The sequence below is a fragment of the Acomys russatus genome, chromosome 3 (genome assembly GCF_903995435.1).
Source record: "Acomys russatus chromosome 3, mAcoRus1.1, whole genome shotgun sequence".
Taxonomy (NCBI): domain Eukaryota; kingdom Metazoa; phylum Chordata; class Mammalia; order Rodentia; family Muridae; genus Acomys; species Acomys russatus.
Genome location: NC_067139.1, coordinates 44,625,088 through 44,652,120, shown reverse-complemented (window position 1 = coordinate 44,652,120; position 27,033 = coordinate 44,625,088). Strand labels below are relative to the sequence as shown.

The 27,033-nt window shown below is 42.1% G+C and overlaps 1 protein-coding gene and 1 pseudogene across 1 annotated transcript in view; one reads left to right on the top strand and one right to left on the bottom strand.

The window, feature by feature from the left end:
- Fhit (fragile histidine triad diadenosine triphosphatase) overlaps positions 1-27,033 on the top strand; it is a 267,095-nt gene that overhangs the window by 54,940 nt on the left and 185,122 nt on the right. The window lies entirely within an intron of this gene.
- Positions 23,441-24,069, bottom strand: LOC127186887 (high mobility group protein B1-like; annotated as a pseudogene).

Below are 27,033 nucleotides of genomic sequence, written 5' to 3'. Positions count from 1 at the left end.
ATAAAGTTCTCTTGGTTATGGATGTGGCTAGAACTGCTGGATTAGATGTTCTGGTTCAGAGAGTCTTTTGGTTCAACATCTCTATGATGTCAATTTTTTAAATCAAATGAATTCATTCGTTTTTGTGGACTGATTCTGCTCTGGTGAGAATTGTTACATAAGAGGCTGTTAGTGCATTTGTTACATGGCAGTCACTAGGCTAGGCCTAGAGAATGTTCTAAAAGCAAGGGAGGAAGGGTGGGGAGGAGGGAGAGAGAGGAGACTATTGCCCAGTCTGTCACTCTGAAGAATTAAATAGCCTGTCACACAGATAATTAAAAGGAGGAAAGAAAGGGGAGCTTGAATAGAGGCTGTGAGAACATGGAAAGGCCGTTGGTTAAGTCAGAATTCCTAATGTGTAATAATGTCCAATAAGAAGTGGAATTATTGCTTGGTGCACAAGTCTACAGGCTTACATGGCCATGGGAATTTCTGACATAAGAGACTGTATCCTCTTTCAATAATATCTATCAGTTCTAGCTATAAATCAGCCAAATGATAAACTTGAACTGTAACAGCTAGAATCTTCCAGTACCTTTGAATCTTCCCATTACAAATAGTGGATTTAATCTACCCTGAAGTTGAACATTGGGAAACTCACTGGGCATCAAATCATGGACTCGGCCTTCACTCACCACCACCGGTTACAGACATTTTGACTTTTGTGTAGTAAATTAATAAAAAAAATCATCTTGGAATCTCAAGGACAGTTCCTTTGAACATACTGTCACTAAGTGCATTTAATCTTTTGCTTGCTGTTCAAGCTGTCAGGATAATTTGACTTTTTAGACTCTCATCTGGTTCTGAAGAAACCTAATGATTGATCCAGCTCTCCTCTCATTCCATAAAACCCTGAGTGGCTACAGGGATGTATGGTACAACATAGATGGGCAAAATCATTTATAAAACTAGACCAAGCCAAATGTCAGTGAAAGTAGCGGGTTATATTGAAAGGGGGAGAGAAAGGAAGACACACATATTCAGAATAAAAGAAAGAAGGAAATTGGAAGGACACAGTAATATTGTTTACAGAAACAAGGGGTTGACCCCCAAATCCCACCCAACATTGGTGAAAATCTCTTAAAAGCTGCAGAGATGGACCCGCCTGCTGTCAACCTTCCACTTCCTTAATATTCTAGAACTTCTTGAAACCATGAGCAGCAGAGGCAAAATTACACTCAGCTAGGAGAAGGAATGAAAAGTGAAGGAATGTCTGGAATCTCACGTGAGAGGCTAACACTCATGTCACTCCTTTCATGAGGGACCTTTGACATGCCTGGCCTTGTAAGGGCTTATATAGGAGATTACAGGGCCTCAAAGTAAGACAGCAGCACCCACGCTGTGCTGAGAGGATAGTTGCTATGCAACAGAGCTTGATGAATGTACCCTATCTGTTTTGTCATGCGTACTGTGTCCCATAGCACCTCTCTTTTTCTGAGCTCCCAAATCTTAACAAATATCACTAACTACATGCCTGACTCTGAAGTCAGTGTCTAATCCTAGGCCTTTTATGTCACCTCCTACAATGTATAACTTAACAACTTTCTTGGAACACTCAACCAGGATGGCCATACAGATCCTAAAAATCCAAAGAGCCACCTCCATGGGTTTCCTGTCTGTAATGAATAGTTCAAATCAGAATCTAAGTCAAATCTTTTGGCTCTTCCTTCCTCCCCTTCATCTCAAATTCAATTTGTCAATAAGTACTTTAGAGTTTTACCTCTAAATGTTTTCTTTAAAGCTTCATCCATTTTTCCCTTATTATTCCTGCCACCACCTAATCCCACCTTCCAAATTCACTCCTTTAAACCATCAAAGGACTTGCATATTTACCAATTACCATAGCCATTGTTCCTGTTCTGTTTCTTTTATAGTTTGTGTCCCTTGAACTCCTACTAATCACAAGAAAGCTTAACTGTTGTCTCCTCTTCAATACATCTGTTTCTCTTCATCAAATCCTTCCACGTTGTCCAGCATGGGTCAGCCTCTCCAGGCTTTCTCACACTGCCTTTGTCTTTGAACTGTCCTGGATGGACAGGTCCCAAACCTCTTAAATAGGTCATGCTTTCCCATCGCCCTTCTGCACATTCTGCCCTCTCCTCAGCAATGCATGCTTCTGTTCGTATCTTTTCAGCAGTGACCTGCCTTTTATTTAGAGTGGAAACATCCTCTCCAGAGATGACTTCCCACCCAAGCTGGAGTCTTTTGTCACAGGACCACATTAATTATTTTTTTTTTCCTTTCTATCAGGACATTATCTCAACCTGTGACTATATAGGTATGGCGTTGATTGATGTCTTCTCTTCTACTAGACTGTCAGCTCTGAGGACAGGAGCATAGCTTGTTTTACTCCACACTTCATTACAGTATCTGGCAGAGGAATGATTACAAGATGGCTATTGAAGGAATTAAAGATTGGATACATGAATGGGCAAATAAAGAACGGGCTGAACTAAGATCTTAAATTTCATCTTTAACCACCCCCTCCAGTATTGCTAGATACTTTGTACATTGAGATATTACTGTCCTGAGTAATTTGGTGCATGGATTTTATGTCAGGAACCCATAGTTATGATCTGTCTGTAATTCACTTAACACCCTTCAGTTTCATTTTTATATCAACTAGACACAATGGTATCTCATAGGTGTTGTCATTTTAGGAACAGAATATTCCCTACAAGATACATTGATGGGCAGCTTATCCCCCGTGAGGCTAAATTAGGTAGCTATGACAGTGATTGAGAAGTGTCAAAGAGTTGGGAAAGGATTTGGAACCTTTGACATCGATGACTGTATCACAGGCTGAGTGGACCATCCTCATTACATTGTCCTCTGTCTTAGGATTACACATGCACACAGTACTGCACTGCCAATGCCTCACCTATCCATCTTCTGCCAGAGAAGACCCTGTGGGCCACTTATAAATCCAGTCTTCAGCAGTTACCTCATCTTGCCTGCTATAGTTTAGTCTAATTACTTCAGTGACAGTCGGGACCTTGCTACGTTCCTTTGGTACACAAACCACAGCCACACATAATTAAAATGACACTTGGCAGAGAAAAGAAGTTGCTGTCTTAAGACCTGGTATAGAATCTGAGTTTGGCTGCTTGATTTATGTATTTGTCAGTTTTCCACCACTGTTACAAAATGCCCAAGGTATTTACTTTAAAGCCAGGAAAGGTTTACTTTGGCTCAAGGTTTCAGAGGTTTATCTTGTCCATTGTTGTTTGGTCCCTGTAGTGAGGAACTGCGTGACGACGGGAACATGTGCACCCGGAGTTTGTATATTGAGAAATGTGGAAGCTGCTTATATTGAGAAATGTGGAAGCAAAGAGAGGGAAAAGGGGGTTGACTCCCCCATATCCTCTTCAGGAGCAAGCTTGATCTAACTTCTCCAACCATGTCCTATTTCTCAAAATTCCAATGTAACATGTTATGAACAGGGACAAAGCTGTAACCACATAGGCCCTTGAGAGACTTTTCAGATTCAAACTATAGCTCTTCGGACTGGAGGACTAATTAAGAAGTGTTCTTCTCACTTACCAGAGCAACTGTGAGCATCAAGGAGTAGCCATAGGAGATTAGTACCAGGAACCCGAGGGGCTTGTTATATATTATATCACACATCATTTCTACATATAGATAATATATCTAATTATAGAAATTGCACATCATTATCTATACAGTAAATTATATATTTATATGTATAATAAAGAAAAGTAAATAATAAGTCACATAGCATTACATATATTTAATATATTTATAAAATAGTACATAATTATGTGTGATATATTATTCTGATATATTGTTATATATCATGCATTTATGTTCTCTTTAAGACCTATTTTTATTTTTAATTGCAAATATGTGTTTGGGGAGGGTTGCCCACAGAGATCAGAAGAAAGTGTCGAGTCCATCAGAGCTATAGTTACAGGTGGTTATGAGCTGTGTAACATGAGTGCTGGGCACCAAATTCAGGCTCTCTGGAAGAGCAAGAAGCACACTCAGTCACTAAGCCTCTTCTTTCTTTTTTTTTTTTAAATTTGGTGTTTGCATGAGTGTGTGAGAGTTTGTGGAAGTATGCATAGGACCATGTTATATGCATGTAAACTGTACACATATCTGGGGATACATGCATGTTTGTGTACATGCAAAGGCCAGAGGAAGATATTGTTTCTCTTTCTTCACCAGTGATCTTATTGCTTTGAGAAGGGTCTCTTGCTGTGGATGTAGGTGACCGTCAAGTTTCAGTGATTCACTTGCCTCTAACACCTTCAACTGTGGGTTTATAGACACATGCACAACCATGCCCAACTTCAATAGATTTTACATGAGTGTTAGGATCCGAAGTCAGGTCCTTATGCCTGCACCAGAATCACTCTTGCCCTCTGAGCCAGCTTTCTAACCCCAGCAAGCATTTTCTATTGTATATCTTGCACTGATGCCAAGCATTTTCCTAAAAGGCGTTTTCAACTGTCGACATTAGACTTCTCGGTATATTCCACTAGAGAGCAACAACTATTGAATAGAGCTAGCAGTAGCAAGCCCATTTATTATTCCTTAGTTATATGCCTCCTCTTCCATAGGAACACTTATTTATAATGCTCCATTACATACTTTCTGCTCAGTCAAAAAGTTGTCTGAAAGGTGGAGAGTTTTCTTCAGATGGCAATCTCCCTTTCATACAGTGGACTGTCTGTCCTTCAGCAAGGCTCCACTGTGAAGTGGTCTGCTTGGTGACCCTTGCTGGTCTGCCTCAAAGGCTGTACCTGCTAGTTCCAAAATGCACTAGAAGAACCATTAGACATACTGCCCTCTATACGAACCAATCATTTTCTAAATTAGATGGCGTAGCATGAAACTGTTAGCAGAGTACCAAAGAAAAGATGGTGCTCTGGGGTATAGTATGTATCAATTTCTCATGATTCTAGGCGTGGTCTGTTTTCTAGGATCAGGTACATGTCCCAGCTAAACATGGGCTTCTTGAGAATATTTTGCATATGGCTGCCTTGCACTAGTTATGAATCTAATTTGAGGTCCTGTGTTTTGCGGGCATTTTTCTGCTGGATAAATTATGCATACACCTAATACACACAGGCATCTCTGCAGACACTTACAAATGAACGCAAATATGTTCAAGGACACATTGATGAAATCAGCAGAGCCAGTGTTTGGGGAGTGGGATACTCTGCTCATTATGTCTAGTTTTGATGTGGTGTCTGGGAAATATTTGTTTACCGAGTATAAAGTGCCTCATGTTTCAGGATATCAATCCAAGGGACATAAACATAGTCAAGTTCCAACAGGTGCATGCACATTGGGAAACAGGGAGATGTCCTGAGAGTGGTGTTGGCGTCTCACGAAGGGCAGTTTTAGATCTTCATAGCTAACTGCATTGCTCTTCAGCATCACCGTCGAGGTACTGTCTAAATGCCACTGGGACAGCTGACTTCTCCTGTGGCCTGCACGGTGAGTGGATGCTTGATGTTCTACTTAGACCTTACTGTTCTCATTACTGTTGCCTCAGAGGTACAAGTCAGTTTTCGTGGTACACGTACCCGGTGCTGGACACTGAGCTGGCATATTCGGCTGTTCACACAGCCACTCTACTGATTACATTAGTCCACTAGTGTAGACATAGCAAAATACAAAAGACTGTGTGACAGAACCAACAAAAATTTACTCTTGCATAGCCCCAAATACTAGAAACCTATGCTCAAGGTGTCCATGGGTCTAGTTTCTCCAGAGACCTCCCTCCTTGGCAAGCACATGACCGTCCTTTGCTGCATCTTCACCTGGTCTATCCTGCATGCATAAGCACCCCAGGGTCTCAGTGTATACTCCAATTCTATCTTTTCTTTTTTCTTTTTTTTTTTTTTTGAAGAGAAAGTTAAAGTTACATTAGAGCCTATCCTGTCACATTTCACCTCAGTGTCTACCCTAAAGCCTGGAGTGGGGCTTCATTCTATGGATTAGTGGCTGAGGACACTATATAAAGGAGTGCCTATCATGTGCCCTACCTACTGTGCTAGGCTTCCTAGGTGAAGGCAAAGGCAGGCAAGGTTCTCGGTTTTCTGCGGCATATTTGGTTAGACAGGAGTAGTATCAAAAAGCACTATTCAATGGCCACTTAAGATTAGTTCTATAAAATATAATGGATTTCACCTGAGGGACCTGAGGATTGGGGCATCTAAGTACAACTTAAGAAGTATTGAAGCTGAAAATTCAAGCATAAAAGTGGCCTTTTCAACATTACTTATTGAATGTTTCCTGTATGCCTGGCATCATTTTCAATACTGTACTCATTTGCTTTCCATCACTATTTGAATGGATGTAACGTGGGCAGGGTTGGTATTCCTATTGCATTCATTTTGAAAGTGAGGCAGTTTTACTTGGTTTACTGGATCACACAATCAGGAAGGCAGTTTGACTTCAGAGACGGGAGTCTTAACAATTAGTCGAAGGATGAAGTTGATGGCTAGGACATGAATAATGGATGTAAGAAATGGCATGAATTGTTCCAGAAGTTACAATAGCCAAGAAGGAAAAGCTGATGTTACAGTGGCGCTGGGGTAGATCTTAGAGGAAATGGAAACAGAGACAACATGCATTTCATAATGAAATCCTTAGGACCTAGTAACAATAGGAAGATAGATATCTCAGAGTTTCTACTTGGGCAAGATGTGAGGTGGGTGCAGTACTGTCTACCACAGTAGAGAACAGTTGTGTTTGGGGATGAGGTGGTACAATTTTTAGCAGTTAGTTTGAGATTCTTCCTCATGGAAGAATTTACATGGACATCTCAAGTAGATATTTAGATGTTGAGTTTGATCAGGCTGAGAAAAGGAAAGTGTACGTCACTGATGCTTTGGTGGAATTCAAGCCTGTGCCAACATGCAATGCTGGAGATGGTCACATGATATAAAGCAGAGTCCCAAGGCTCACCACCATTGCAACATGTCGTAGAATACAAGCCAGCAAAGGAAAATCTGGACAGGAAGACTCATACCAGGGAGGAAAGCCATCTGAGGGGACAGCACAAAGGGGAGGTGTCCTAGAAAGGAGAAAAGAGCGCATTCCTGTTCCATGCTCATGCCCAGAGCCAGGGCTAAGAATGCTTCCACTGGGTTTGGCAACATGGCAGCCAATGATGACATTTTCATGGCATCATGGACATATGCTGTTACTCCTATCTTACAGAGCTGAGGCCCAAGACTCGGTTATGTGTTTCTAGTGCTGGTCACAGAGCTATGTAGCACAGTTCAAGTTCCAGAGCTGAGGCTGGCTACCTGAGGGTCTGAATGCATCAAGATTTTGATTTTTTAAAATAGACAATGCATTACTCTTCTTATTTTCATGTCCTTTTCTAGGTTTTATTAACACATAGTAACTCATGCGTGATAACAGGTTTCTGTATATTTTCAGCCATGTATGCAATAATATATTTTTCTCGTTGCACTTTTCCCAGGAGGCCTGGATGCCACACAGCCAGAACTGTGTGCTTCTCCAGAGGGACAGTCCAAGTGCCAGGTGGAAAAGGGGTGAAGCTTGGGGTCAAAGTTCATGCTTTCCCAGCGACACCGCTGTCCAGTGGAGAAGGGTGGGTCACAGAACTGAGATCCCGGCCAGAAGATATCCAGGTCAGCCGCAGGCGTGGGAGAAAAGATTTCTTTGCAATAAGTATTATTGCTTTTTTACCTGGGCTGCCAGCACCAGGGCAGTTGGCAGTGAGGAACTCAGGGCTCTGAAACCAGAGCCAAGCCGTAATGAGGGCCCAGCCTGAGTTGGTGGTTGCTTTGAAAAACAGCTGCTAAGGGAAGCTCGGAGCTCCAAAACTGAGAGACGATGGCGGACCAGAATGGCTGCATCAAGAACATCCAGCTGCTCACCTTCACAGATGGGTACTGTGGTGGGCAGAGTGGCGGGGAAAAGATGGGATCAGCAATCTGCTCTGACAAGCCAGTGAATGCTGGAAGCGCACAGTGGCCAGCAACGCATGGCTGCCTAACAGCCAGTCAAGGCCAGGGGTCCAGCAGTGAATTCTTTGGGGAGTAATGAAGCCCTTCTTTTTTTAATTTATTTTTTATTTTTTATTTTTTGAAGCCTTTCTCTCCCAAGGATTAATGACAAGTCTCAGACAACCATGGTGGGGGATGGAGTGAGAGAGCACTATTTTGTGAATCAAGGACATTATAAACCTTGGGCAGTGCGAGGGGTTTTTGGGGTGATTGTGTTTGATTCGGTGGGATACTTCATTTACATGCAGGAGCACAGTCCTATCATAAGAAGGGGAGCACAGTACTTAATTATCCTGTGGGCAGGAGGGGGTGAGGGAAGAACTCCAGATGTGGTGAGATGTATATAGCAAGCTCATTGGTTGAAAGCTAAGGTACCAAGACATCTCATTAGCATAGGGAGTGAATTTCCAGGAATCCCCAGGTGCACACTGTACACCTTAGCAGATTCTTATAGGGAAAGGGTTGGGCCTGTAATCTCCTCAAGGGCTATGTGACACTCCTCACAGGACCTGGGATTTCCCCAGATCAGGGGTAGAGGAAGGAAGCCAGCTGAGGAAGGGAATCTGTAGTTTTAGCACTGAGCTCAGGGGCTTTCTGGTAATGCCAGACTTCGACCTTAACAGAAGGGTTCAACATATTTTGGTCATATCTATCCCGCATTATCCTCTTGTCTTATTTTTACACTGGCTGATCTCTTTTTCTCTTCTGAACTAGTCTCTCTTTTACTTTTATATCTTTTTTCTTTCTTTTTGAGTGGAGATGCACCAATGAGCCTTAGTACATTTGTTTAGATGGACATGATTGAGTAATTGCTTATTAAAAAAACACGGGCACTTTACTTTGGCTACACCACTTTTAAAAAGAGTCTTTGCTTGTAGATTCTCAGGAGACATATGGCCTCTAGAGCCCGCCCCACAGCTACTATTAGTTTCCTAGAAATCCTCATTCAGCTTACAGTAGTAGCACGTCAAACATGCATTTCTTTGGTAAAACATAGGTGAAGTACCCATGGTGCAGAATTCTTCTTCAGCTTTTGTATAACTGTCCTACCAGGAGTGACCTTTACAGTCCTGTCTCCTTTAGATCTCCTAGGGTGTCCCAAGGGGGAATGGCTCGTCCCCTTCCTGCAGCCTGTATAACAGTCCTCTTTGCACAACAGATTGAGGGGATCGGTTGGGGTCATCATTTAGACTGGTTGTCTCTACAAGGCAGGGACCATGGGTCTTCCTTAGGCTTCTCTAGGAAGCTCCATCCAGCAAGGTGATTTGTTCAAATATTGGTTGAGTTGAATCACGTGCAAATGATCAAAGCTCTGTTGAGCCAGCCCTGCCCTTGGACTTGAAATGAATCAGGCCTGTGTTTTAACAGAGACATGCGCACAAAACAAAGCGGAGCCTGTAGAAATGCTCAGTTCCCTTCCCTTGCATGATTATTGAGCTTGCAAGCAATTGCACAAGTTCCCTGAGCCTCCTGATTTGCTTCTTTGGCTCCTCAGCCTATTCCTTTCTCTTCTGTTGTTCAAATTAAAGTGTTGTTTTCTTGTTGGAGCCATTCCCAACTCAAGCATTAAAACCAGAGTGCATCCATTTAACAAATACTCCCAATTGGGCACAAAGGAAGGTGGAGGTATTGGCTCAGCATGTATAATTTGTTCTCCGAAGCAGAGACAGAATCTTTTAACACTCAGCTTGACTCATGCCAGGTGTGCCAAGTCCATGAAGGTGAAGGACACACCAGCGGGTGCAATGTATAGTGCTCCCGGGAGCTGGATGCTGTCGACCAGGCGGATGCTGAGTGCAGGAGTCTTTGCTGACGGTTGTGTATGTGCTCAACATAGAGGATGCAAAGGCTTTTGATGCACAGAGAATGATTAGGGAGTCATAGAACCTAAACAGTTGACATGTCCTTGGCTTCAGCAGAGGATCTCCAACACTGTCTCTTCTGCATCATTGCTGTTTCTCAGGCTAGAGGAGGGCAGTGGGGGCTGCAGGAGGAAAGCAGTGGACAGGTAAATAGAGAGGCTATGCTCTGCACATTGAGAAGCACCATGGTGAAGTCAAAGGCCTGGTGTGAAAGGCAAGCAAGTGACAAAGCAAGTGACAATTTCACCCAACAATCATGAAGAAAAGGCTTCTTTTGGGCAGGGGGAATCGGGGCAGCTTTGTTAGGGTGGAGACGTCAAGGCTGGACTGAGCGAGATGTTTTGACCAACAGAGGAAAGTCAGCGTAACACATGTGAGTGAGGTGACAGAATGCGTGGTGTCAGGAAGGATATGGGGCCATATGGGAAAGGCCCTGGAATGGTCATTTCTTCTCTCGTGTGAGGCCAAAGCAATGCAATCTTTTTCATTGATGACCATCATATACTAATATGTGTATTTTATACTGTGCTTCCTCCCTCGCAAAGAAGCTTGCTTCTATTGCATTGATGACCATCATATACTAATATGTGTATTTTATACTGTGCTTCCTCCCTCGCAAAGAAGCTTGCTTCTATTGCCCTGTGTGATGTTTAAAGCAGCCCTGGCAAGAGGAAGGAGGGAAGGGAGAGGGAATGGTATCTGCTCCTTCATTTCCCAGGGAGGATACTCCTGCCCAGAGAGGCCATGAGGAAAGGCTAGCCTTTGTGCCTGCACCTTCTTTTTGTCACTCTTCACAAGTGTCCCTGGAATTTAGCCCTTCTCGGAGCCTTGGTTTCTTCATAAGAAAAGCTCTAACGGAGCTCAGGTGCCTCATTACTTAATTATGCATTGTTGTGATTTTTGAGGAAGGTAGCTATTTGTTTAATTCGAAGTCACACCCCACATTCCCCCCCTTGGCAGTGCTCACTAATTAAATATGAGGCTGGAAAAAGGTGAGAGGTGCTAAACAATTGCCTGTGTGTTGAATATGGTGCTCGCATGTAAACACAGCCCACAGATCACAGGCTTTGAAACGTATGTGTACTTAATTAGCCAAACACAAGGTGCAGGTTGGCATAAATAGATACTCCTCAATAAACAGTAACATGCCACAGCATTAGCTAGAAGTGGGGTAGCTGAGAAGAAAACTAATCACTAACACATCTGGGTGTGTGTCTGCGTTTCTTCTTATAATTAGTTACCCTTTCCAGGGTATTAAGTGATTTATTTAGATTCTGAGCCTTTGTATCCATGGCAACCCTGGTTTCTGTGCTTTGTGCCAAAGCCTTGTAGTAACAGAAAGAAAAAAATCCATATATTGTTGACTCAGTTGCTTGGTGGACAGTAAGGGAACAGCAGTTATGTAACAAAAGCTTGGCAAGGCTGTGAGGGGAAGGCAGTCAAATCAAGTGTGATTCCTCCTTACAGAGTCACGAGGTGGATCAGAAATGCTGACTGTGGAGTTAAAGCTCACGAGGAGCAAGTGCCTTAAGTGGAGTATCTGGGAAGAGATTAGGGAAGGAAACGATAACTTCTGCCTGAATAGGCCAGAGAAGGATGTCAACGACTAAAACTGTCCCTCACAGCGGGTGTAGTAGTTGCCGGCATTAACAAGGCCCTGGCTTATGGATCACACCTCACAGATTTATTTGTATCAGTGTGAGAAGCTCAGATTCAAGATATAGGTCAGTCATTGCTGCAGATCTACCACTGCTCTCTACATAAAGTCTCCCACCTGTCCCAACACAGATGCACACAGTCTCTGACAAAATAATTTTATCTGGGTTATATAATGCATTTTCAAAATTCTATGATAGAAAATAAAAGAGCAATCCAGCTAGAAAGTGGACATAAGACAGAAAGAATGTCTCAGTGAAGGGTAAAACACCATAAGTAAGAACATGTAAAAATGTTCGGCATCAGTAGCCCTTTGGGAAATGTAAATTAGGACCACAGTGATTTATCACTACATACATTTAAACAGATAAAATTTAGAAGCCACACTACCAGATGCTGCTGGGGATGAGAGAAAGAAACATCTCTGGTGGAAAATAAAATGTAACAGCCACTCTGAAAAATTGTTTGGCAGTTGCTGAACAGCCAAATATAAATTGCCTGTTGACTCAATGGTCCTCCCTCACCTCTGAGTATGGGGAAATGACAGACAGTCCCACAAGAATCTGCATGCCAGCACTTATTCAGCCAGCCTAGATGCCCTTCCATATGGGGATGGCAAAGAACATTCTCACTACAAAATATTACCCTGAGAAGAAGAAGAAGAAGAAGAAGAAGAAGAAGAAGAAGAAGAAGAAGAAGAAGAAGCAGCAATGGTGCATACAACAGCCTGGATGGATCTCAAGGGCCTTAGTGTTGAACAAAAGCAGATGATTTCAAGTAGTCAAATAGCGTAGTTCTTTGGATGTAGGGTTCTCAAACTGACAAGGTGATTGAGATGGAGGATAGGTAAGTGGAGGTGGAAAGGGTATTCGAGCAGTGAGAATGTGTCTGGAAATGGCACTGGGGTGGTTCTGGCTCACTGGGCTGCTGTCTATCTTGAGTGTGTGCTCCCCATGCCCATATTAATCACTGAAGAAGATAAAGCAGCACAGACCAGCTGTGCGCCCATCACACAGATGTCTCTGTCAGGTCTTGGATGTTGTACTCTGGCTAGGTACAATTTTTCCTACTTTGTGGCTTAACTGTTGGGGAGATTAGATGAAGGATATGCTAAAGACATTTTCTCTATATTTTATTTTGAAGCTTGCCTTACATTCACAGTAATGTCAAAAGAAAATAATAAAACTAAGCCTTTGAGAGTGTCCACCATATGCTAGGACTTTGCTAAGAACTTCATTTTAATTCTAAGGGGGTATGATCCTAGGAGTCCCTTACAACATTATTTTGATGACTGTCGCATCAGGAAGTAAGGCTTGGAGAAGTCCAGTCATTTGCTACAGTCGGTAATATTGAATAGTGGGTACAGATTGGGCAGGTCCTCTAGTTCCAGAGCTATAATCCACACCATTATTCTCTTCTCTAGTGTTCCTGCAACTTTGAGAGATATGCGCACACTGTTGAGCCAAGTCCTCTGTGTGACTAAGGAGCTGTGTTGGCATATAGACACTTTTCCAGGGTCGAGCTGGATGTTTCCTGCGAGGCTTACAGTGGAATTACTACTAGAGAGAGAACTGCATATGGCCTATATCAGCTCTAGGCAGGGTAGCTTGGCCCCATAAAACAATGGTACCGTGAGGGGTCATTCAAATTAGCTGAGAAGGACCCGGTTATTCTTGCCACCACTTGGAGTCAATGGTGCCAGTAGGAGAAGATTCATCTTCTTTGTACTCTATGTAAGAAAGGAGCTGCAAATAAAGGAGTTGTTAGTGTCCTTGTCCATTCTCTGTCCCTCCGGTTTCTATGCCAGAGCATTTGGAGTTGAAGACGTGTCTTTGTCAGCTGTCCATGCAGTTGCCTCCTCTCCCTGTTCCAGCATGCTGGAAATGCCTGGTGCTCACTGCCTCCCTCTTCGAGCTCTGAGTCAAAGCCTTTCCACTCTCTGATTTCTACCTGCCTTTTGTGAGGGCTTCCTTTGTGTGGACTGAGATCTCAAGAAGCCTCAGGCTGCCAAGCATGCACCTACAGTACACAAGCTTTGTGATCCTACTTACTAGTATCGCAAGCAGCAGAACCAGTCTCAGATTAGGGGGCTCAGCATGCTGGCTGAAAGCAGTCGGGTGAACAAGCTTGGTGGCATCCCGGTAGAGGACTGCTTTGCTATGAATGAGAGAGGGAACAGACAAGCTGGAATCTTTGCAAACGTTATCTTTTTCCTGGGGAATAGCTCATGGGATATGGAGAACTTTAAGGACAAGCTTTTTGTTCTGCGCAAGTAATATGATTTCCATTCCAGGTCTTTGCTGAACCTGCGCCAGCTTGACAGGTCCTGCCCAGGCATGTTACATTTTGTAAAAATGAGTTCTGGTCTTAGACTGGTTTGGGAACGTCAAAGAGGACAAGTGTGGGGGTGAGGCAAGAACCATGGAGTCCAGAGAGCTCTGGAGTAATGGGGAGGAAGGACACACAATGAGGTCCAGGACGGGAGAGAGGCTCAGTGTGGATTCACATCCAGCTAGGATCAAGATGGAGGTCAGAAACCAGATGGAGCAATGGAGCACAGTGTGGGCTGGGCCTGACAGCTGGGCAGCAGCCGGAGGGGCTTGGGCCAAGGGTCTGCCACCTTCCCAGGACAGGGGTGGGAACAGACATCGGGTCCTTTTTGAATTAGAATCCATTTGCAAAAAAGAAAGAAAGAAAGAAAGAAAGAAAGAAAGAAAGAAAGAAAGAAAGAAGGAAAGAAAGAAAAGAAAAAGAAAGAAGTAAAGAAAGAAAGAAAAAAATCCACTTGCGTCACAATTCAGACATTCAGAGGTTTGTATGGGAGTTGAGTATTGCTAATGGAAGTTGCTTTGCAAGTCCTTGTGAGGGACAACAGCAATGAAAGCCGCAAATACACACTGCTCATGAGTACTGGCTTGAGCTGTTTACAATACTAACACAGAAGAAGCCCCATGGGATAGGTTCTTTTGCCAAATGATGAACTAGAAGCTCCCAGATAGTGAATGTCTTGGTTTAAGCTGCAGGGCCAGGAGTAAGCCTAGGCTATTGGGTCACAATGCAGGGACCATGGAATAGTCCATAGAAGATGCTATTGGTTAAGCAGGCAGTTGTTGAGAGGTAATGCTAGTTCATTAAGAGGGGTAATCTTTCATCAAAATTAATTTCTTGGAATTAGAGAGATGGCTCCCTTGGTTAAGAGTGTATGCTGATCTTCCACAGACCTGAGTTCTAATTCCATCACCATCACCAGGTGATGTGTACTCACCAGTGACTTCATCTGCAGGGGCTCTGACATGCTCTTCTGGATCCCACAAATACCTGTGCTTACATATGTATGTACCCACACACAGACACACACTTACACATATGATTAAAACTACAAATAAATTCTAAGGAACAGTGGACTGATTTCTCTTCGTGTTGTCACCTGAACAGTCTGCAGCCCCTCGCAATTCAGCCACCACGCCATTCTATGGTGAGCTCTTATCCTGCTAACGGATCTCACCTCATACTTCCGAAGACAGCCAGACAACTGGAGGCCTTTGCCCTCAGACCACCCATAGTGCTCTGTGTTTTCCTGATCCCTTGGCTGAAGGGCCACCTCTCTGGCTCTAGGGATAGCTTGGTGTCTGAGGTACAGCTTTCAGTCCCATCTCTGCTCTATAACCTCTAAGACCAGATCTTGAATACAAAGGTTAGCTTTGCCCTCAAAACAAACGTGAGTGTGTTGGAAAGACTTGCAAGTGTGGTTGTGTATCTGTAATAAGAGGCTATGCACTGTGTTAAAGAGTAAGGATAAAAAAATGTGGGAGGTTGAAAGAAGACCTTTGTGTGTATTGTGCGCACACACACACACACACACACACACACACACAAAGGACAGATTTAGGGTGTGGGGTGACCACAATATAGAGCAGTTACCAGGAAAAGGCGTGATGAATGGCAGCTAGGACACTGATGTTCATAGCACACTGTTGCTGCTTTGGCTTCACCTGCATGTGGCTCACTCTAAGCACTGTGGGTCTCCCCTTCCCTCCCCCATGCTTTCCCAGCAAAGAGCTATTGCCTCACACTGTTGCACATGCTGTTGAGTCAGATTCTCTTCTTACGTTTAAAAAAAAGAATCCCATCTTGTCATTTTAAGCCTAGCAGGGTTTGCTCAGCCTCTCCCGCAGTGAAGGGGATGTTTCCTCTGTCCCCTCCATCCTGTTCCCCTCAATCGGTTCATGTAAATCACATTTACTTTGTGTTTACTTTGTGTACATCATGATCCCATGCTGGGATAATGGCTACATATATGGAAAAAAAGAAAGGAAGAAGGAAGGAAGGCTAAATGAATAGAGATGTGATTCCAGAGAAGACATGGTGGTGGCTGTATTAAAATTGGAGGCTATTTATATGAAGCAATCTGGAAGCCATCATTCTAACGAAACATTTAAAAACTGACCTAGGCAGGTCCTCTGGTCACCTTACCTCTACTGGGCTCTCACTTACTGTGCCAGGAGCTGTACTAAAAGATCTCCAGGGAGTTGATCTTCTAAAAAACCGTTTACAGAATGTCCTTTATGGTCTGTATTTTATAAATGTAAAGCCAAAGCTTAGAGATGGTCACTCGCTTTTCCAGACTTGGGCTGGAAATAAGTGCGGGCATGAGGATTCCACCCAGCTCATCTCAGAACGCCACAGCCTAAGGCCTGCTTCCCTGCAGAAGTCCCAGCTCTGCAGTGAGCCTCTCTCCCCTGTGGGATGAAAGTAAAGAGTTCCACACTGTGCTCTGTGGAAGGCACAGAGCTCCTTTGAGCCAGGCTGTGTGTGTACGCAATCCCACATTGATTTCTAGGAGAGTAATTCTATATCCGTCTGATTTATAAATTAGTCGGCAATAGAGTAATTTCGTTTCAGCATTATGAACTCCCTAAAATAAAGTTGAAAATTGACTTTAATGAATTTTTAGAGGTTCTCTTCTAAGACATTTGAAGAAGGGTTGTGTGCGGGTTGAGTATCGCTAATAGAAGTTGCTTTACAAGTCCTTGTGAGTGATCTGTCAACGATGACAGCAGTGAAAGCCACAAATACACACTGCTCACGAGTACTGGCTTGAGCAGCTTGCAATACTAACGCATTCCATTCTCACAGCAGCCCCATGAGATAAGTTCTTCTGTCAAATGAAGAGCTTAAAGTTGAACGCCCATCTCAGTTTAAGCTGCAGGACCAGGAATTATAATGGCTGTAGAGTTCCAGAACCCACCTACTGTCATGTCTTGACACAGAACTAGAAAGCTAAATAATTCATGTCACTGTGCCTAAGGTGAAAGTTAGAGGCGCTAAAACACTTCACCTTGGGAACTGAATCTCCAGGATTGCACATGACAAACTTGCACCTTCTACTTCTAGCCTCGCCCACGATATTCCCTGAGTAGACCTATTACAGTTGAAGGCAAAATATTATTTATTGTTTTATTTTTGTTTTGTTTTGTTTTGTTTTTTGAGACAGGGTTTCTCTGTGTAGCCTTGGCTGTCCTAGACTCACTTTGTAGAGCAGGCTGGCCTTGAATTCACAGCGATCTGTCTACCTCTGCCTTCCGAGTGCTGAGATTAAAGACATGCACCACCACTGTCCGGCTTTATTTATTTATTTTTTTGTTGTTTTTTGTTTTGTATTTATAATATTTAAAAGGAAAATTTAATTCACAAATTTGATAGCTCTGGTATGACTTGTTTTGTATAACTAATTTTTTAAACAAAACTAATTGTTGATTGATCATCTTAATGAATGAAGCCAACACTAACAACAGCCAGGTACAACAGTGTCTAAACCAGTGCTGAGAGCACTTGGTTATTTTGTCCCACGTGAAATACATAGCCTTTGGCTGGCCTTCTTCACCAAATGTCAATGACAAAGGTTAAAAACCATGTAGAACAGTGTTTTTCCAACCTTTGCGTCATGTGACCTTTGCAGGGTGGGCTGGTGAACAACCTTTTTACAGAGACACCTAAGACCATCAGAAAACACAGATATTTACCTTAAAGTTCATAACAGTAGCAAAGTTAGTAGCAATGAAAATAACTTTATGGTTGGGGGTCAGCACACCATGAGGACCTGTATTAAAGGGGTACAGCATTAGGAAGGTTGAGGACCACTGATGTGGAAGAGTCATTAATGCTACATCTCGCTGAGGCTTCTGCAGGGCACACTCTGCCACACACCATCAGAGAGTGTTGTTCTTACCAAGAGTTCCTAAAGAGGTCTTAACCACTGCAATCCTGTAATGCTGTAACACTGTGGTAGGATTTCCGATACATTAGATTTTCTGCCCATACTCAATAGCAGTTGACTTTTTTGAAAGGAAGCTTTTGACTACCAGCTTGACCCTCAGCGTAATGCTGTGTGTCTTCCTTTTATTAATGGCCAGTTTGTGTTGAGTGGGGACACCAATGTTCCAGCCTCAACTGAAAAACTTGAATCAACATAAACACCATACCTTAGACACAGAATCACCCAGAAAAGCAACATTGTCAGTTCCTCGTAGCGTCCAGTTTCCAAACAAGGCCCTGGCAATCACTTAGCCACATTTGGCAACAAGTTGATAATAAGATAAATGAGGGTTGGCTCCCGGCCTCTCCACTGCATTGTCTCCTTTTTTTTTTTTTTAATTGTTATTGCTTTAGCATCATTCATTATTTGTGTCTCAGAGCTACCACATAGGGTTCCACAAATCTCTCTTGCTTCCTCCGTGGCATGGCATGGGGCTGAGATTATATGCTCTCCTCAGAATGCTCCTGTTGCCATCCTTGCAGCCCAAGCCTTGCTCATTTTTAAGTAAGTCTTTTTATGTAGACTTCAGGTATGCAACACAGATATTATTCGATACACATTACATAGACAAATAATTTCCACAGTAAAGAAAATTAACACGCACATCAGTTTACATAGTTACTCATGTTTTTGTCTTGTTTGTGGCAAAGAACATTAAAATCTCATCACTTAGCAGGAGTTCTACATCTAAATACAGTTGACCTTCTGTATCTGCAAGTATGACATGAGCACAGTTAAGCAGGGGGACAAAAGTGCTGTTTGAAGGTGTATGTCATAGTTGCTGCTGCTGTTCTCATTTGTTAGTTTTATGTGTATAATATACTTATACATAATATATAATAATTAAGAATATGAAATTGGGTGGGTAGGAAGGGGAATCTGGGAAGAGGTGGGGAAGTGGAAAGAACATGACCAAGTATATGAAAACAATTTAATTAAAAAACAAAATGAATAGGGTTAGGAAACAAGTAAAAAAAAAAAAAAATACCAGAAAGCACAGATGGATAGATACAATGTTTACAATCAGGTTTACAATGTAGTAAAGATGCAAAGCATGTAGGGGGATTTTTGTAGGCTTAAACACTGTACTATTTTATTTAAGGAATTAGAGTCCCCATATTGTGATGTCCAGCAGGGCTGTGGGGCCAGTGTGCTGTTGATACGTGTTAGCTATCTAGACCTGCTTGTTCATCCTCCAGGTCTGCTGGCTCATGTCCTGCAGTCCACATCTATCTACGTCTTCCTACACTTCCACAATCTGATGGTCTGCTGGTTTATTCTCTATCTCTATATATTTTTAGTTATTTTATTTTAAAAAATCTCAAGCATCGTAAGTGAGATAATGGAAGATTCGGGGGGTGGTTTTTTATTTTTTATTTTTAAAAATTTTTTTGCATTCCTACATTATATTGTTTGGCATACGTGCTTCAAGTTCATGTACAGTGGTGTGACAAATGCCAATCCCTCCTTTTACAGAATGAATCATAGTCTACTGTGTGTGCACCTTTACAAGCCACAGTTCTGTAATGAGCCACAGGTGTGTCTATCTTTATACGGTGGTGGTTTTCAAGATCATATGATCTTGTGACACATTAGGTAGACCTAGGCAAGATGCAAAATCTTTCATTGACAGCTGAATGTGTTGAGTTCCATTCTAGAAAAAGATGTCATGGCTCTCTAGGTGTTTCACTCTGGAATAAACATCTGCTCCCTTGAGTTACAAGGGAAATAGAACCATGTGAATGGTGAGTCAACTTAATTCTAGCAGTTTGCCTATTTTCAGTATTGGCCTTGTCCCTAGAATTATGCTTTCTAATTCAAGAATGTTAAAAAAAAATGTATAAAAGCATGCATACCAAGAGAAAGGTGGAATATGTGGGAGGGGGAAATCCAGTGGAAAAATATAATCCAATTTGGATCACATTGAGTTCTATTTATGCCAGACATTTTGTTTTGTTGAAATCATATGTGAAACTGTCAATATTGAAATGATGAAAATCATTTCACATTAAAGGATTAAATTCATCTCATATTAAGGGAAGACAATCTTCATTGGAAAGCTTTTGTAGTGATAGTCAAAGCAAGGCATGAGCAAGTCATAGCACATCACAAAATGGTGGTGGCATAGCTTTCACTTAGGAACTGGAAGGGCATGTTCCATTTCCTGGGGAAAATAACACCACAGATGCAAACTGTGGCACGCAGGTGTGCAGATACTCACGTGTACTACAGACACATGACTTCCGACACTGTACAATGATGAATGATGACATTCATATAAAACTTGTGCCATCCCACCAGGAAAGCAGTCTGAAAAGTCACGAGTGACAGCTGTCACTTAGCTTGTCTCATCACTGCCTCATCAAGGGTCTTTGTTCCCTGATCGCTCCTGGCATCTTCTCTTCTGCTAAGTAGCCCAGTCCTTGTTGCTGACAAAGGAGAAAATGTATCATTGTGCCCCAGTTATTTTTTAAAGGTACCTTCTTTTGAGAATGTAATTTGTAACCTGGCGGTGGTGGCTGTGCATGCCTTTAATCCCAGCATTTAGGAGGCAGAGGCAGGCAGATCTCCAAGTTTGAGGCCACCCTGGTCTACAGAGTGAGTTTCAGGACAGCCAGGGATACACATAGAGATTCTTTCTCAAAAACAAAAACAAAAAACAAAGAGAGAGAGGGAGATTGGGGGGCAGGGAGAGAGAGATAGAAAGAGAGAGAGAGAGAGAGAGAGAGAGAGAGAGAGAGAGAGAAGAATATAATTTGCAAAAATTATTTAAAGTAGATTAACCATTTGAAATGATGATAGTGTTGAATTCTGTTAAGTAAGCTGACTTAAAATAAAACCTTCACATTAAAACTAATGTATCATCTCCTCAACATGAAGCTCAGCTTAGAATTTTATCTAAATTTAGTTACTTCTGGGTGACTTTACATTTCTTTTCAGATTTATTTAATTTTATGTGTATGAATGTCTACATGTATGTATGTGTACTACATGAATTCCTGGGGCCCACAGCATCAAAAGGAAGTATCAGACCTCTGGAACTAAAGTTAGGCATAGCCATGGGCCACTTTTGGATGCTGGGAACAAACCTGGAGCACCTACTCCTGCCTTAGATGCTGAGGCAGCTCTCCAGCTTCACCACTGGTTTTGTTAACACATACTTGAAAATTAATTTTGAGTACCCATGTGTATAGGTGCATGTGCCACAACACACATGTAAAGTATGAGGACAGCTTATGGATGGATGGCACAGTGTCTCCTTCCGTGTGAGGTCTGGGGAGTGACCTGAGGCTGTCAAGGTTGGCAGCAAGCACCTTTACCCACTGTGCCATCTTGCTATCCCCCTAAGTGTCTGTATAATACTCATATTTTTCTGATTGCGTTTCAACCGGTATCCATTTGACTATATCCTGATATCCCTAAAATATTTGGCTCTCTTGCCCAGTCTTGGCCTTCATAGCTCACCTCTCCATGTATCTCATCACTTTCATTTTAGGAGTAAAATCTGTAGTAGAGATACACCTGATGAGAGAGGTAATTAGGAAATGCCATCACTATAATTACTGAGTTACAGTTGCTGGAGGAACATGAAAGCTTGTCCTGTCTCTTTAACCATTTTTCCCCTTTGGACTAGAAGTAGTTTGTGAATTTTGCCTTGGTAAAATACTCCTACAGGAAGGCTTAAGCCATAAGGCACAGATTATGGAAATGGTGCTCATTAAGTAGAGGGCGAGTTTTCTGGAAACCATCATGAGGCCTCCCGACATGTAGCCCCATTAAAGGATTCATCTGAATGTTTATTCACTGAGCAATAAACGTTTATTATTATACATTTTATTGAAACATAAATTAAAGAATGGTAATTATGCATAGGGCAAACAGTAAAGCAGGGTGAGCTTGGCACAAAGTAAGTAAGACAAGGAAAAATGTCATCCTGCTTTCATTGGCATCGAATTCCTTTATTGTGTCCTCAACAGAAAGACCGTGGAGGAACTAGTGCTCTGGGTTAATGTTTCAGAGTGGCATGCAAGTGAAATTGACGTGTTCTCGGCATTCTTTCTCTCAAAGAGAGAGTTAATCTATAATGTATGAAGCTCAGAGGCAAGATGGTGGCTGTTAGGAAAGTCACAGCTGAATAGGTCTCCTGGCGGTCCTTATAACACTGACTGTAGGATGAGCTATTGCCCCAGACACAGAGCATGTCCGAGGAGTGTTTTTTAAGGATTGAATTAGCAAAAACCATTAGAGTAGCATTTTGGTGGGAAGACATTCTTTGGTGTGGAGGAATGCTATGTGTCAATTGGTTCTAAGAACTCAGAGCTGTTATGTCACTGAAAGTCAACTGGGAGCCAAAAGGTACTACAGAGTATTTGTAAGGACAGACCTCACATAGGATACAAGGCCCTCCCATGGGCTTCCCTTGCAGAAGAGCTTAGTGTCTCAGTGATTGGAAAAAGGTGTGGAAGGTCTACCAGTCTGGGGTTAGCTGAACTAGGAGGCCATTCTGTGGCTTTGGAATTGATGAGTCCACTTCTATGGGCCTCCGTTTCCTCAGCTGTCAGCAATGACACTGGTTTTGATGATATGTTATGGAATTTCACAGTAAATAATTAAGATATTACAGATAAAGGGCTTATCTCAGCTCTCGTGGTATGGTGCTTGGGTATTATCAGAGCTTAATGAGGAGCTGCGATAACTATTGCTTTCTACCATGAAGATAAAGAGTGTTCAACTTTAGAAATATCTAGGCTGCTTGAAGTTTCTGTTTAAAGCTAGAGGAGACCTGTTTCATTCTAAAACATTTCTTATGTCTCTCACAGCTGTGTTAGGAACACAGTGGAGGTTTGATAATACTGTCAGAGATAAAAAGTTAGGGGTCTGAACTTTGAGGACTTCATAGGAAGCTTCTTCCTTCTTTCCTCCATTGCTCAAATTGGCATGACATACATGACTTGATGGGGAACTATATAAATTATCACCTAAACTACAATTTCCACAATGAAAGGGTGTGATGTCTGTCTGTCTGTCTGTCTTTTGCAGAAAAAAAAAATTGTATTTACTTAGAAGCATTCAGAGTATGAGCAAAGCAGCCACAATTTTTCTATGCAATTACAGAGTATTTAGTATTACAGTATTCAATTAACAGAACAACTATTATCTTCATATAAGCTGCATCATAGACAAATGAAGATGAAAAAAAAAAAAAAAGAAAAAAGAAAAAAAGAAAAAGAAAAACCAAACCGACCAAACAAACAAAAAACCCTACCATTACATATATAACTAATTTGTGCTAGACACCAACAAGAACCTGCCTTAAATTTCCATGGGAATTTACAACCTCCAGGTAAGTTTATTGACTATTGAAAATACCACCAGTACAGGGGCTAGCTAAAGACACACACTCAGTAGTGTGTTATCTGTTTAAAAAAAAAAAGACAATGTAGAGTTTAAAAACAAATCTTATACACTGTTACATTTCAATTTTTTTTCTTTAAAAGGAGTAAGTTTTATGCGGGGGGGGGGAGTTATATACAAGAAAAATAACTGCTCTAGAACCAACTTATTTTACCACCATCATCTTCTTCATCTTCCTCATCCTCTTCGTGCTCATCCTCATCTTCCTCCTCCTTCTTTTTCTAGCTCTTTCCAGCCTTGACCACCCCCTTTTTCACTGCATCAGGCTTTCCTTTAGCTCTGTAGGCAGAAATATCCTTTTTTTACTTCTCCTTCAGCTTGGAAGCCTTCTTCTCACAGGGCTGCTTGTCATCCACAGCAGTGTTGTTCCACATCTCTCCTAGTGGCTTTGCAACCTCACCAATGGATAAGACAGGGTGTTCTCCCTTGATTTTGGGGTGATACTCAGAACAGAACAAGAAGGCCGAAGGAGGCCTCTTGGGTGCATTGGGAGTCCTTGAACTTCTTTTTGTCTCCCCTTTGTGGGGATGTAGGTTTTCATTTTCCTTGCATAATGAGCCTTGTCAGACTTTGCCATGGCTTCACATTTCCCCTTTTCTTTAGCCAGCATGGTCTTCCACTGTTCGGAGCACTTTTTGAAGAACTCTGAGAAGTTGACGGAAGCATCCGGGGGCTTCTTCTTGTGCTCCCCTGGACAGGTTTGAACAAAGAATGCATATGAAGACATTTTGCCTCTCAGTTTCTTAGGATCTTCTTTGCCCATGTTTAGTTGATTTTCCTCCATGAGACACAGAGTTGCCCAGTGCCCATCTGCCTTGTGCTTGCCCTGGAGCTGTCTCTATAGAGTTCAATTGGAGATTATATTTGTACTACTCCTGGCCTGCTTATAACTAAAGGCCTAATCCTGGGTTATTCACAGGAACTACAGTGTACATCACAGATCTTCTAGATAATGTGGCATCACACACCAATAATGTAAAATAAAATTGAGCATTGGCATCTCATGGTCCTGCTTTGAATCTCAGCTTTGCCACTTTATAAGCTTGATGACCTTGTGCAATTTGCTAATTCTTTTAAGTCTCATTTTCTCAATCAAAGACAGAGAGAGAGAGAGAGAGAGAGAGAGAGAGAGAGAGAGAGAGAGAGAGAGAGAGAGAGAAGAGGGAGAATTTGAGAAGGAAACATATACACAGAGAAGACTAAGACCAATTCTCAAGTCATACTATAGTGTGTGTATGGTTATATGTATGCATGTTCATATAATAAACGCACATATGACTAAGCATAGTTCTTGGGGTATAGTACTTTCACATCAGCAATCACTAATACATATAAACTATCTTTCAAATGGTGGGTAGATAGACTGTGTAATAACACTATGCATGTGTAGATGGAGGTTTTTACACTATGAAAGAAATTGTCAACCGTGTATCTCTCTATATAGAGGAAAAGAAATAGATCTAGTGAATTCAGTTAACGGCTTGTGCAAGAGCCCCATCTCTCCGGATGTAAAACCTGCCTCGTCCGTGCCATTCATTCGGCAGCCTCAAAGCAGCAAGGGATCCATTCCTTACTTTTTATTACTCTTATTATATATTATTCCTCTGTTGTAAAAGAAGAGAAGACTGGACACTTCTTTTTTTCCTTTTAGAGATAGGAAATAGTTTGGAAGTAGATGCCAAAAATCTATAATACTTTGAGAGTTGGAATCTGCCAGAGAAAGACAAAGGAATGATAAAAGGTAAAGGAACAATAAGAAGGGAGAGTGTTAATTCCTCGCGTCCAGATGTTTCTCTCCACATAGCAGTGTGCCTACCACGTCTCTCTCCTTTAACATACTTGGTGAAGGAAAACAGATGATGCCGATGGAAATGTCATTGCCTCTCAGTGTCACTATTAGTGTCTATTACCAAGCAGCAGGGAGATTTTCATTTTGTTCTGCTTATTGCAGTGAAATTTTAAGCAAGGGGAGAAAATGTTCTCCCAACACCTGTTTTCTTAATGGATAGTAATGACTCTAACCGCACCCCTCCCCAAGCAGGTAGGTCTTAATCAGAGTGGCTACAATGCTCATAAAGCCCCATTATTCCCTCATAAGCTACATTGTTATCTTATTGACACATTAAAATAGATAGGTCGCTAAACTGTGACGGTAGCTCTCATGTACGTAGGTCCACCTCCAGGCAAGAAGCCTGGATACCATTCACCTTAATTTTTCTCATTTTCTGCCAGGGCTTCCTGTGTCTTACAAGCAAATGTTAGAAAAGGCTCATTTTCTACCCTATTTGGAGTTTGACAGCAACGGGTTAAGAAGTTGATCTACTTTTTAATCTGTTCCATTTGCTTTGTTTTGTTTTAGATTTCAGTAGAAGAGCTTGTTGGAGCAAAGAAAATAGAAATACTCTCTCCCTAGGTTTAACCAGTACCCCCCATCACAGTATCTCCTGCCAGGAGATGCTTGAGATGGTGATGAGCAGCTCGTGCTTACAGTATGGAGGACCCAGGAAACTGGCACAATAGATGCATTGACACTTGCTCCTGTTTGTTCGGGTCCCTGGACTTCTGTTTTCATGGAAAAGTGGGGGTGGGGGAAAGAGCATACCAATTATTCACACCCCCTGAGCTTGAGGCCAAAAGGCCATGACAGGTTGGCAGGCTCTCAGACTTGGGTGACTCCATAAGGCAATTCATTCCTTTGCCTTGCTTTTATCTGACTTGAAAGGACCTTGATTTTTAGAAAATTTGAAATTTAAAACCGTGTGGCTGCTAAAAGCTCCTTTAAAACTCTCATTGTGGCTCAGCGCAATACATCATCAAGTCCGCGGTGCTCAGATGATGTACGGAACCCATACATCAGGAGAGTGCCATCCCTCTCCTGAAGTATGATTATAGCTCACCATTGGAGCACTGCCAGTGATGTATGGCTTCAAAACACAATTGTTAAGCCACAAAACTCTCCAGGGGCTCCACAAGACCTGTGAGGGTTTTGTTGTTGTTAGCTTCTTTTGTTTTGTTTTGTTTTAACTGAATTGGTTCTTTATCCTTTTTCTTTAAGTTTCCCAACTTTACTGGGACAGTTGAACACATGGAAAACTGTATTCCACATTTCTTCTTTTGTTTGTTTGCTTTTATTTTTAAGGCAACCCAGCTGCTTTTCTATTACCCATCTTCTCAGTCAAGCTCTGGGCAGCAGGCTCCGAGGCCATCTGTATGCCTTCATGTTTGCCTCTGAGTTTTGACAGCTCACTGCTTTTACTCCTCAACTGGTCATGCTAAGGTGCCCTCAAAGCTATGTGAACGACATCATTTCAAGTGACATTTATTTTGCAATGAAGTGGCTTTCAGTGATGTCATGCTGACCCTAGCTACAGTAGCAGAAGATGAGGCCTCTCCACATCCAGTCAGGCAGATCTAGTCATGTCAAAAGCACAAGCTTTGGAGATAGTGACAGCCCAGAGGAGACTATGCCCAGCTCAGTTCATTGCAGAATAACCTTTCTGGTTACAGTCGAAGTAGGTTGTTCATAGTGTTATCAGATGCACTTTCATAACAGTGACGTAATCATTCCTATGGTATGTTGGATACTTAAAGCCTGACATCAACCCAAACATGATAAGAACAAAATTTCCTGTAGTATGGACAGTTATTTCATGAATTAGTGGTTTATATTCACTTGATAGATGTGGGAAAATGAAATGAGTTTCAAACACAATACACCTCATATGCT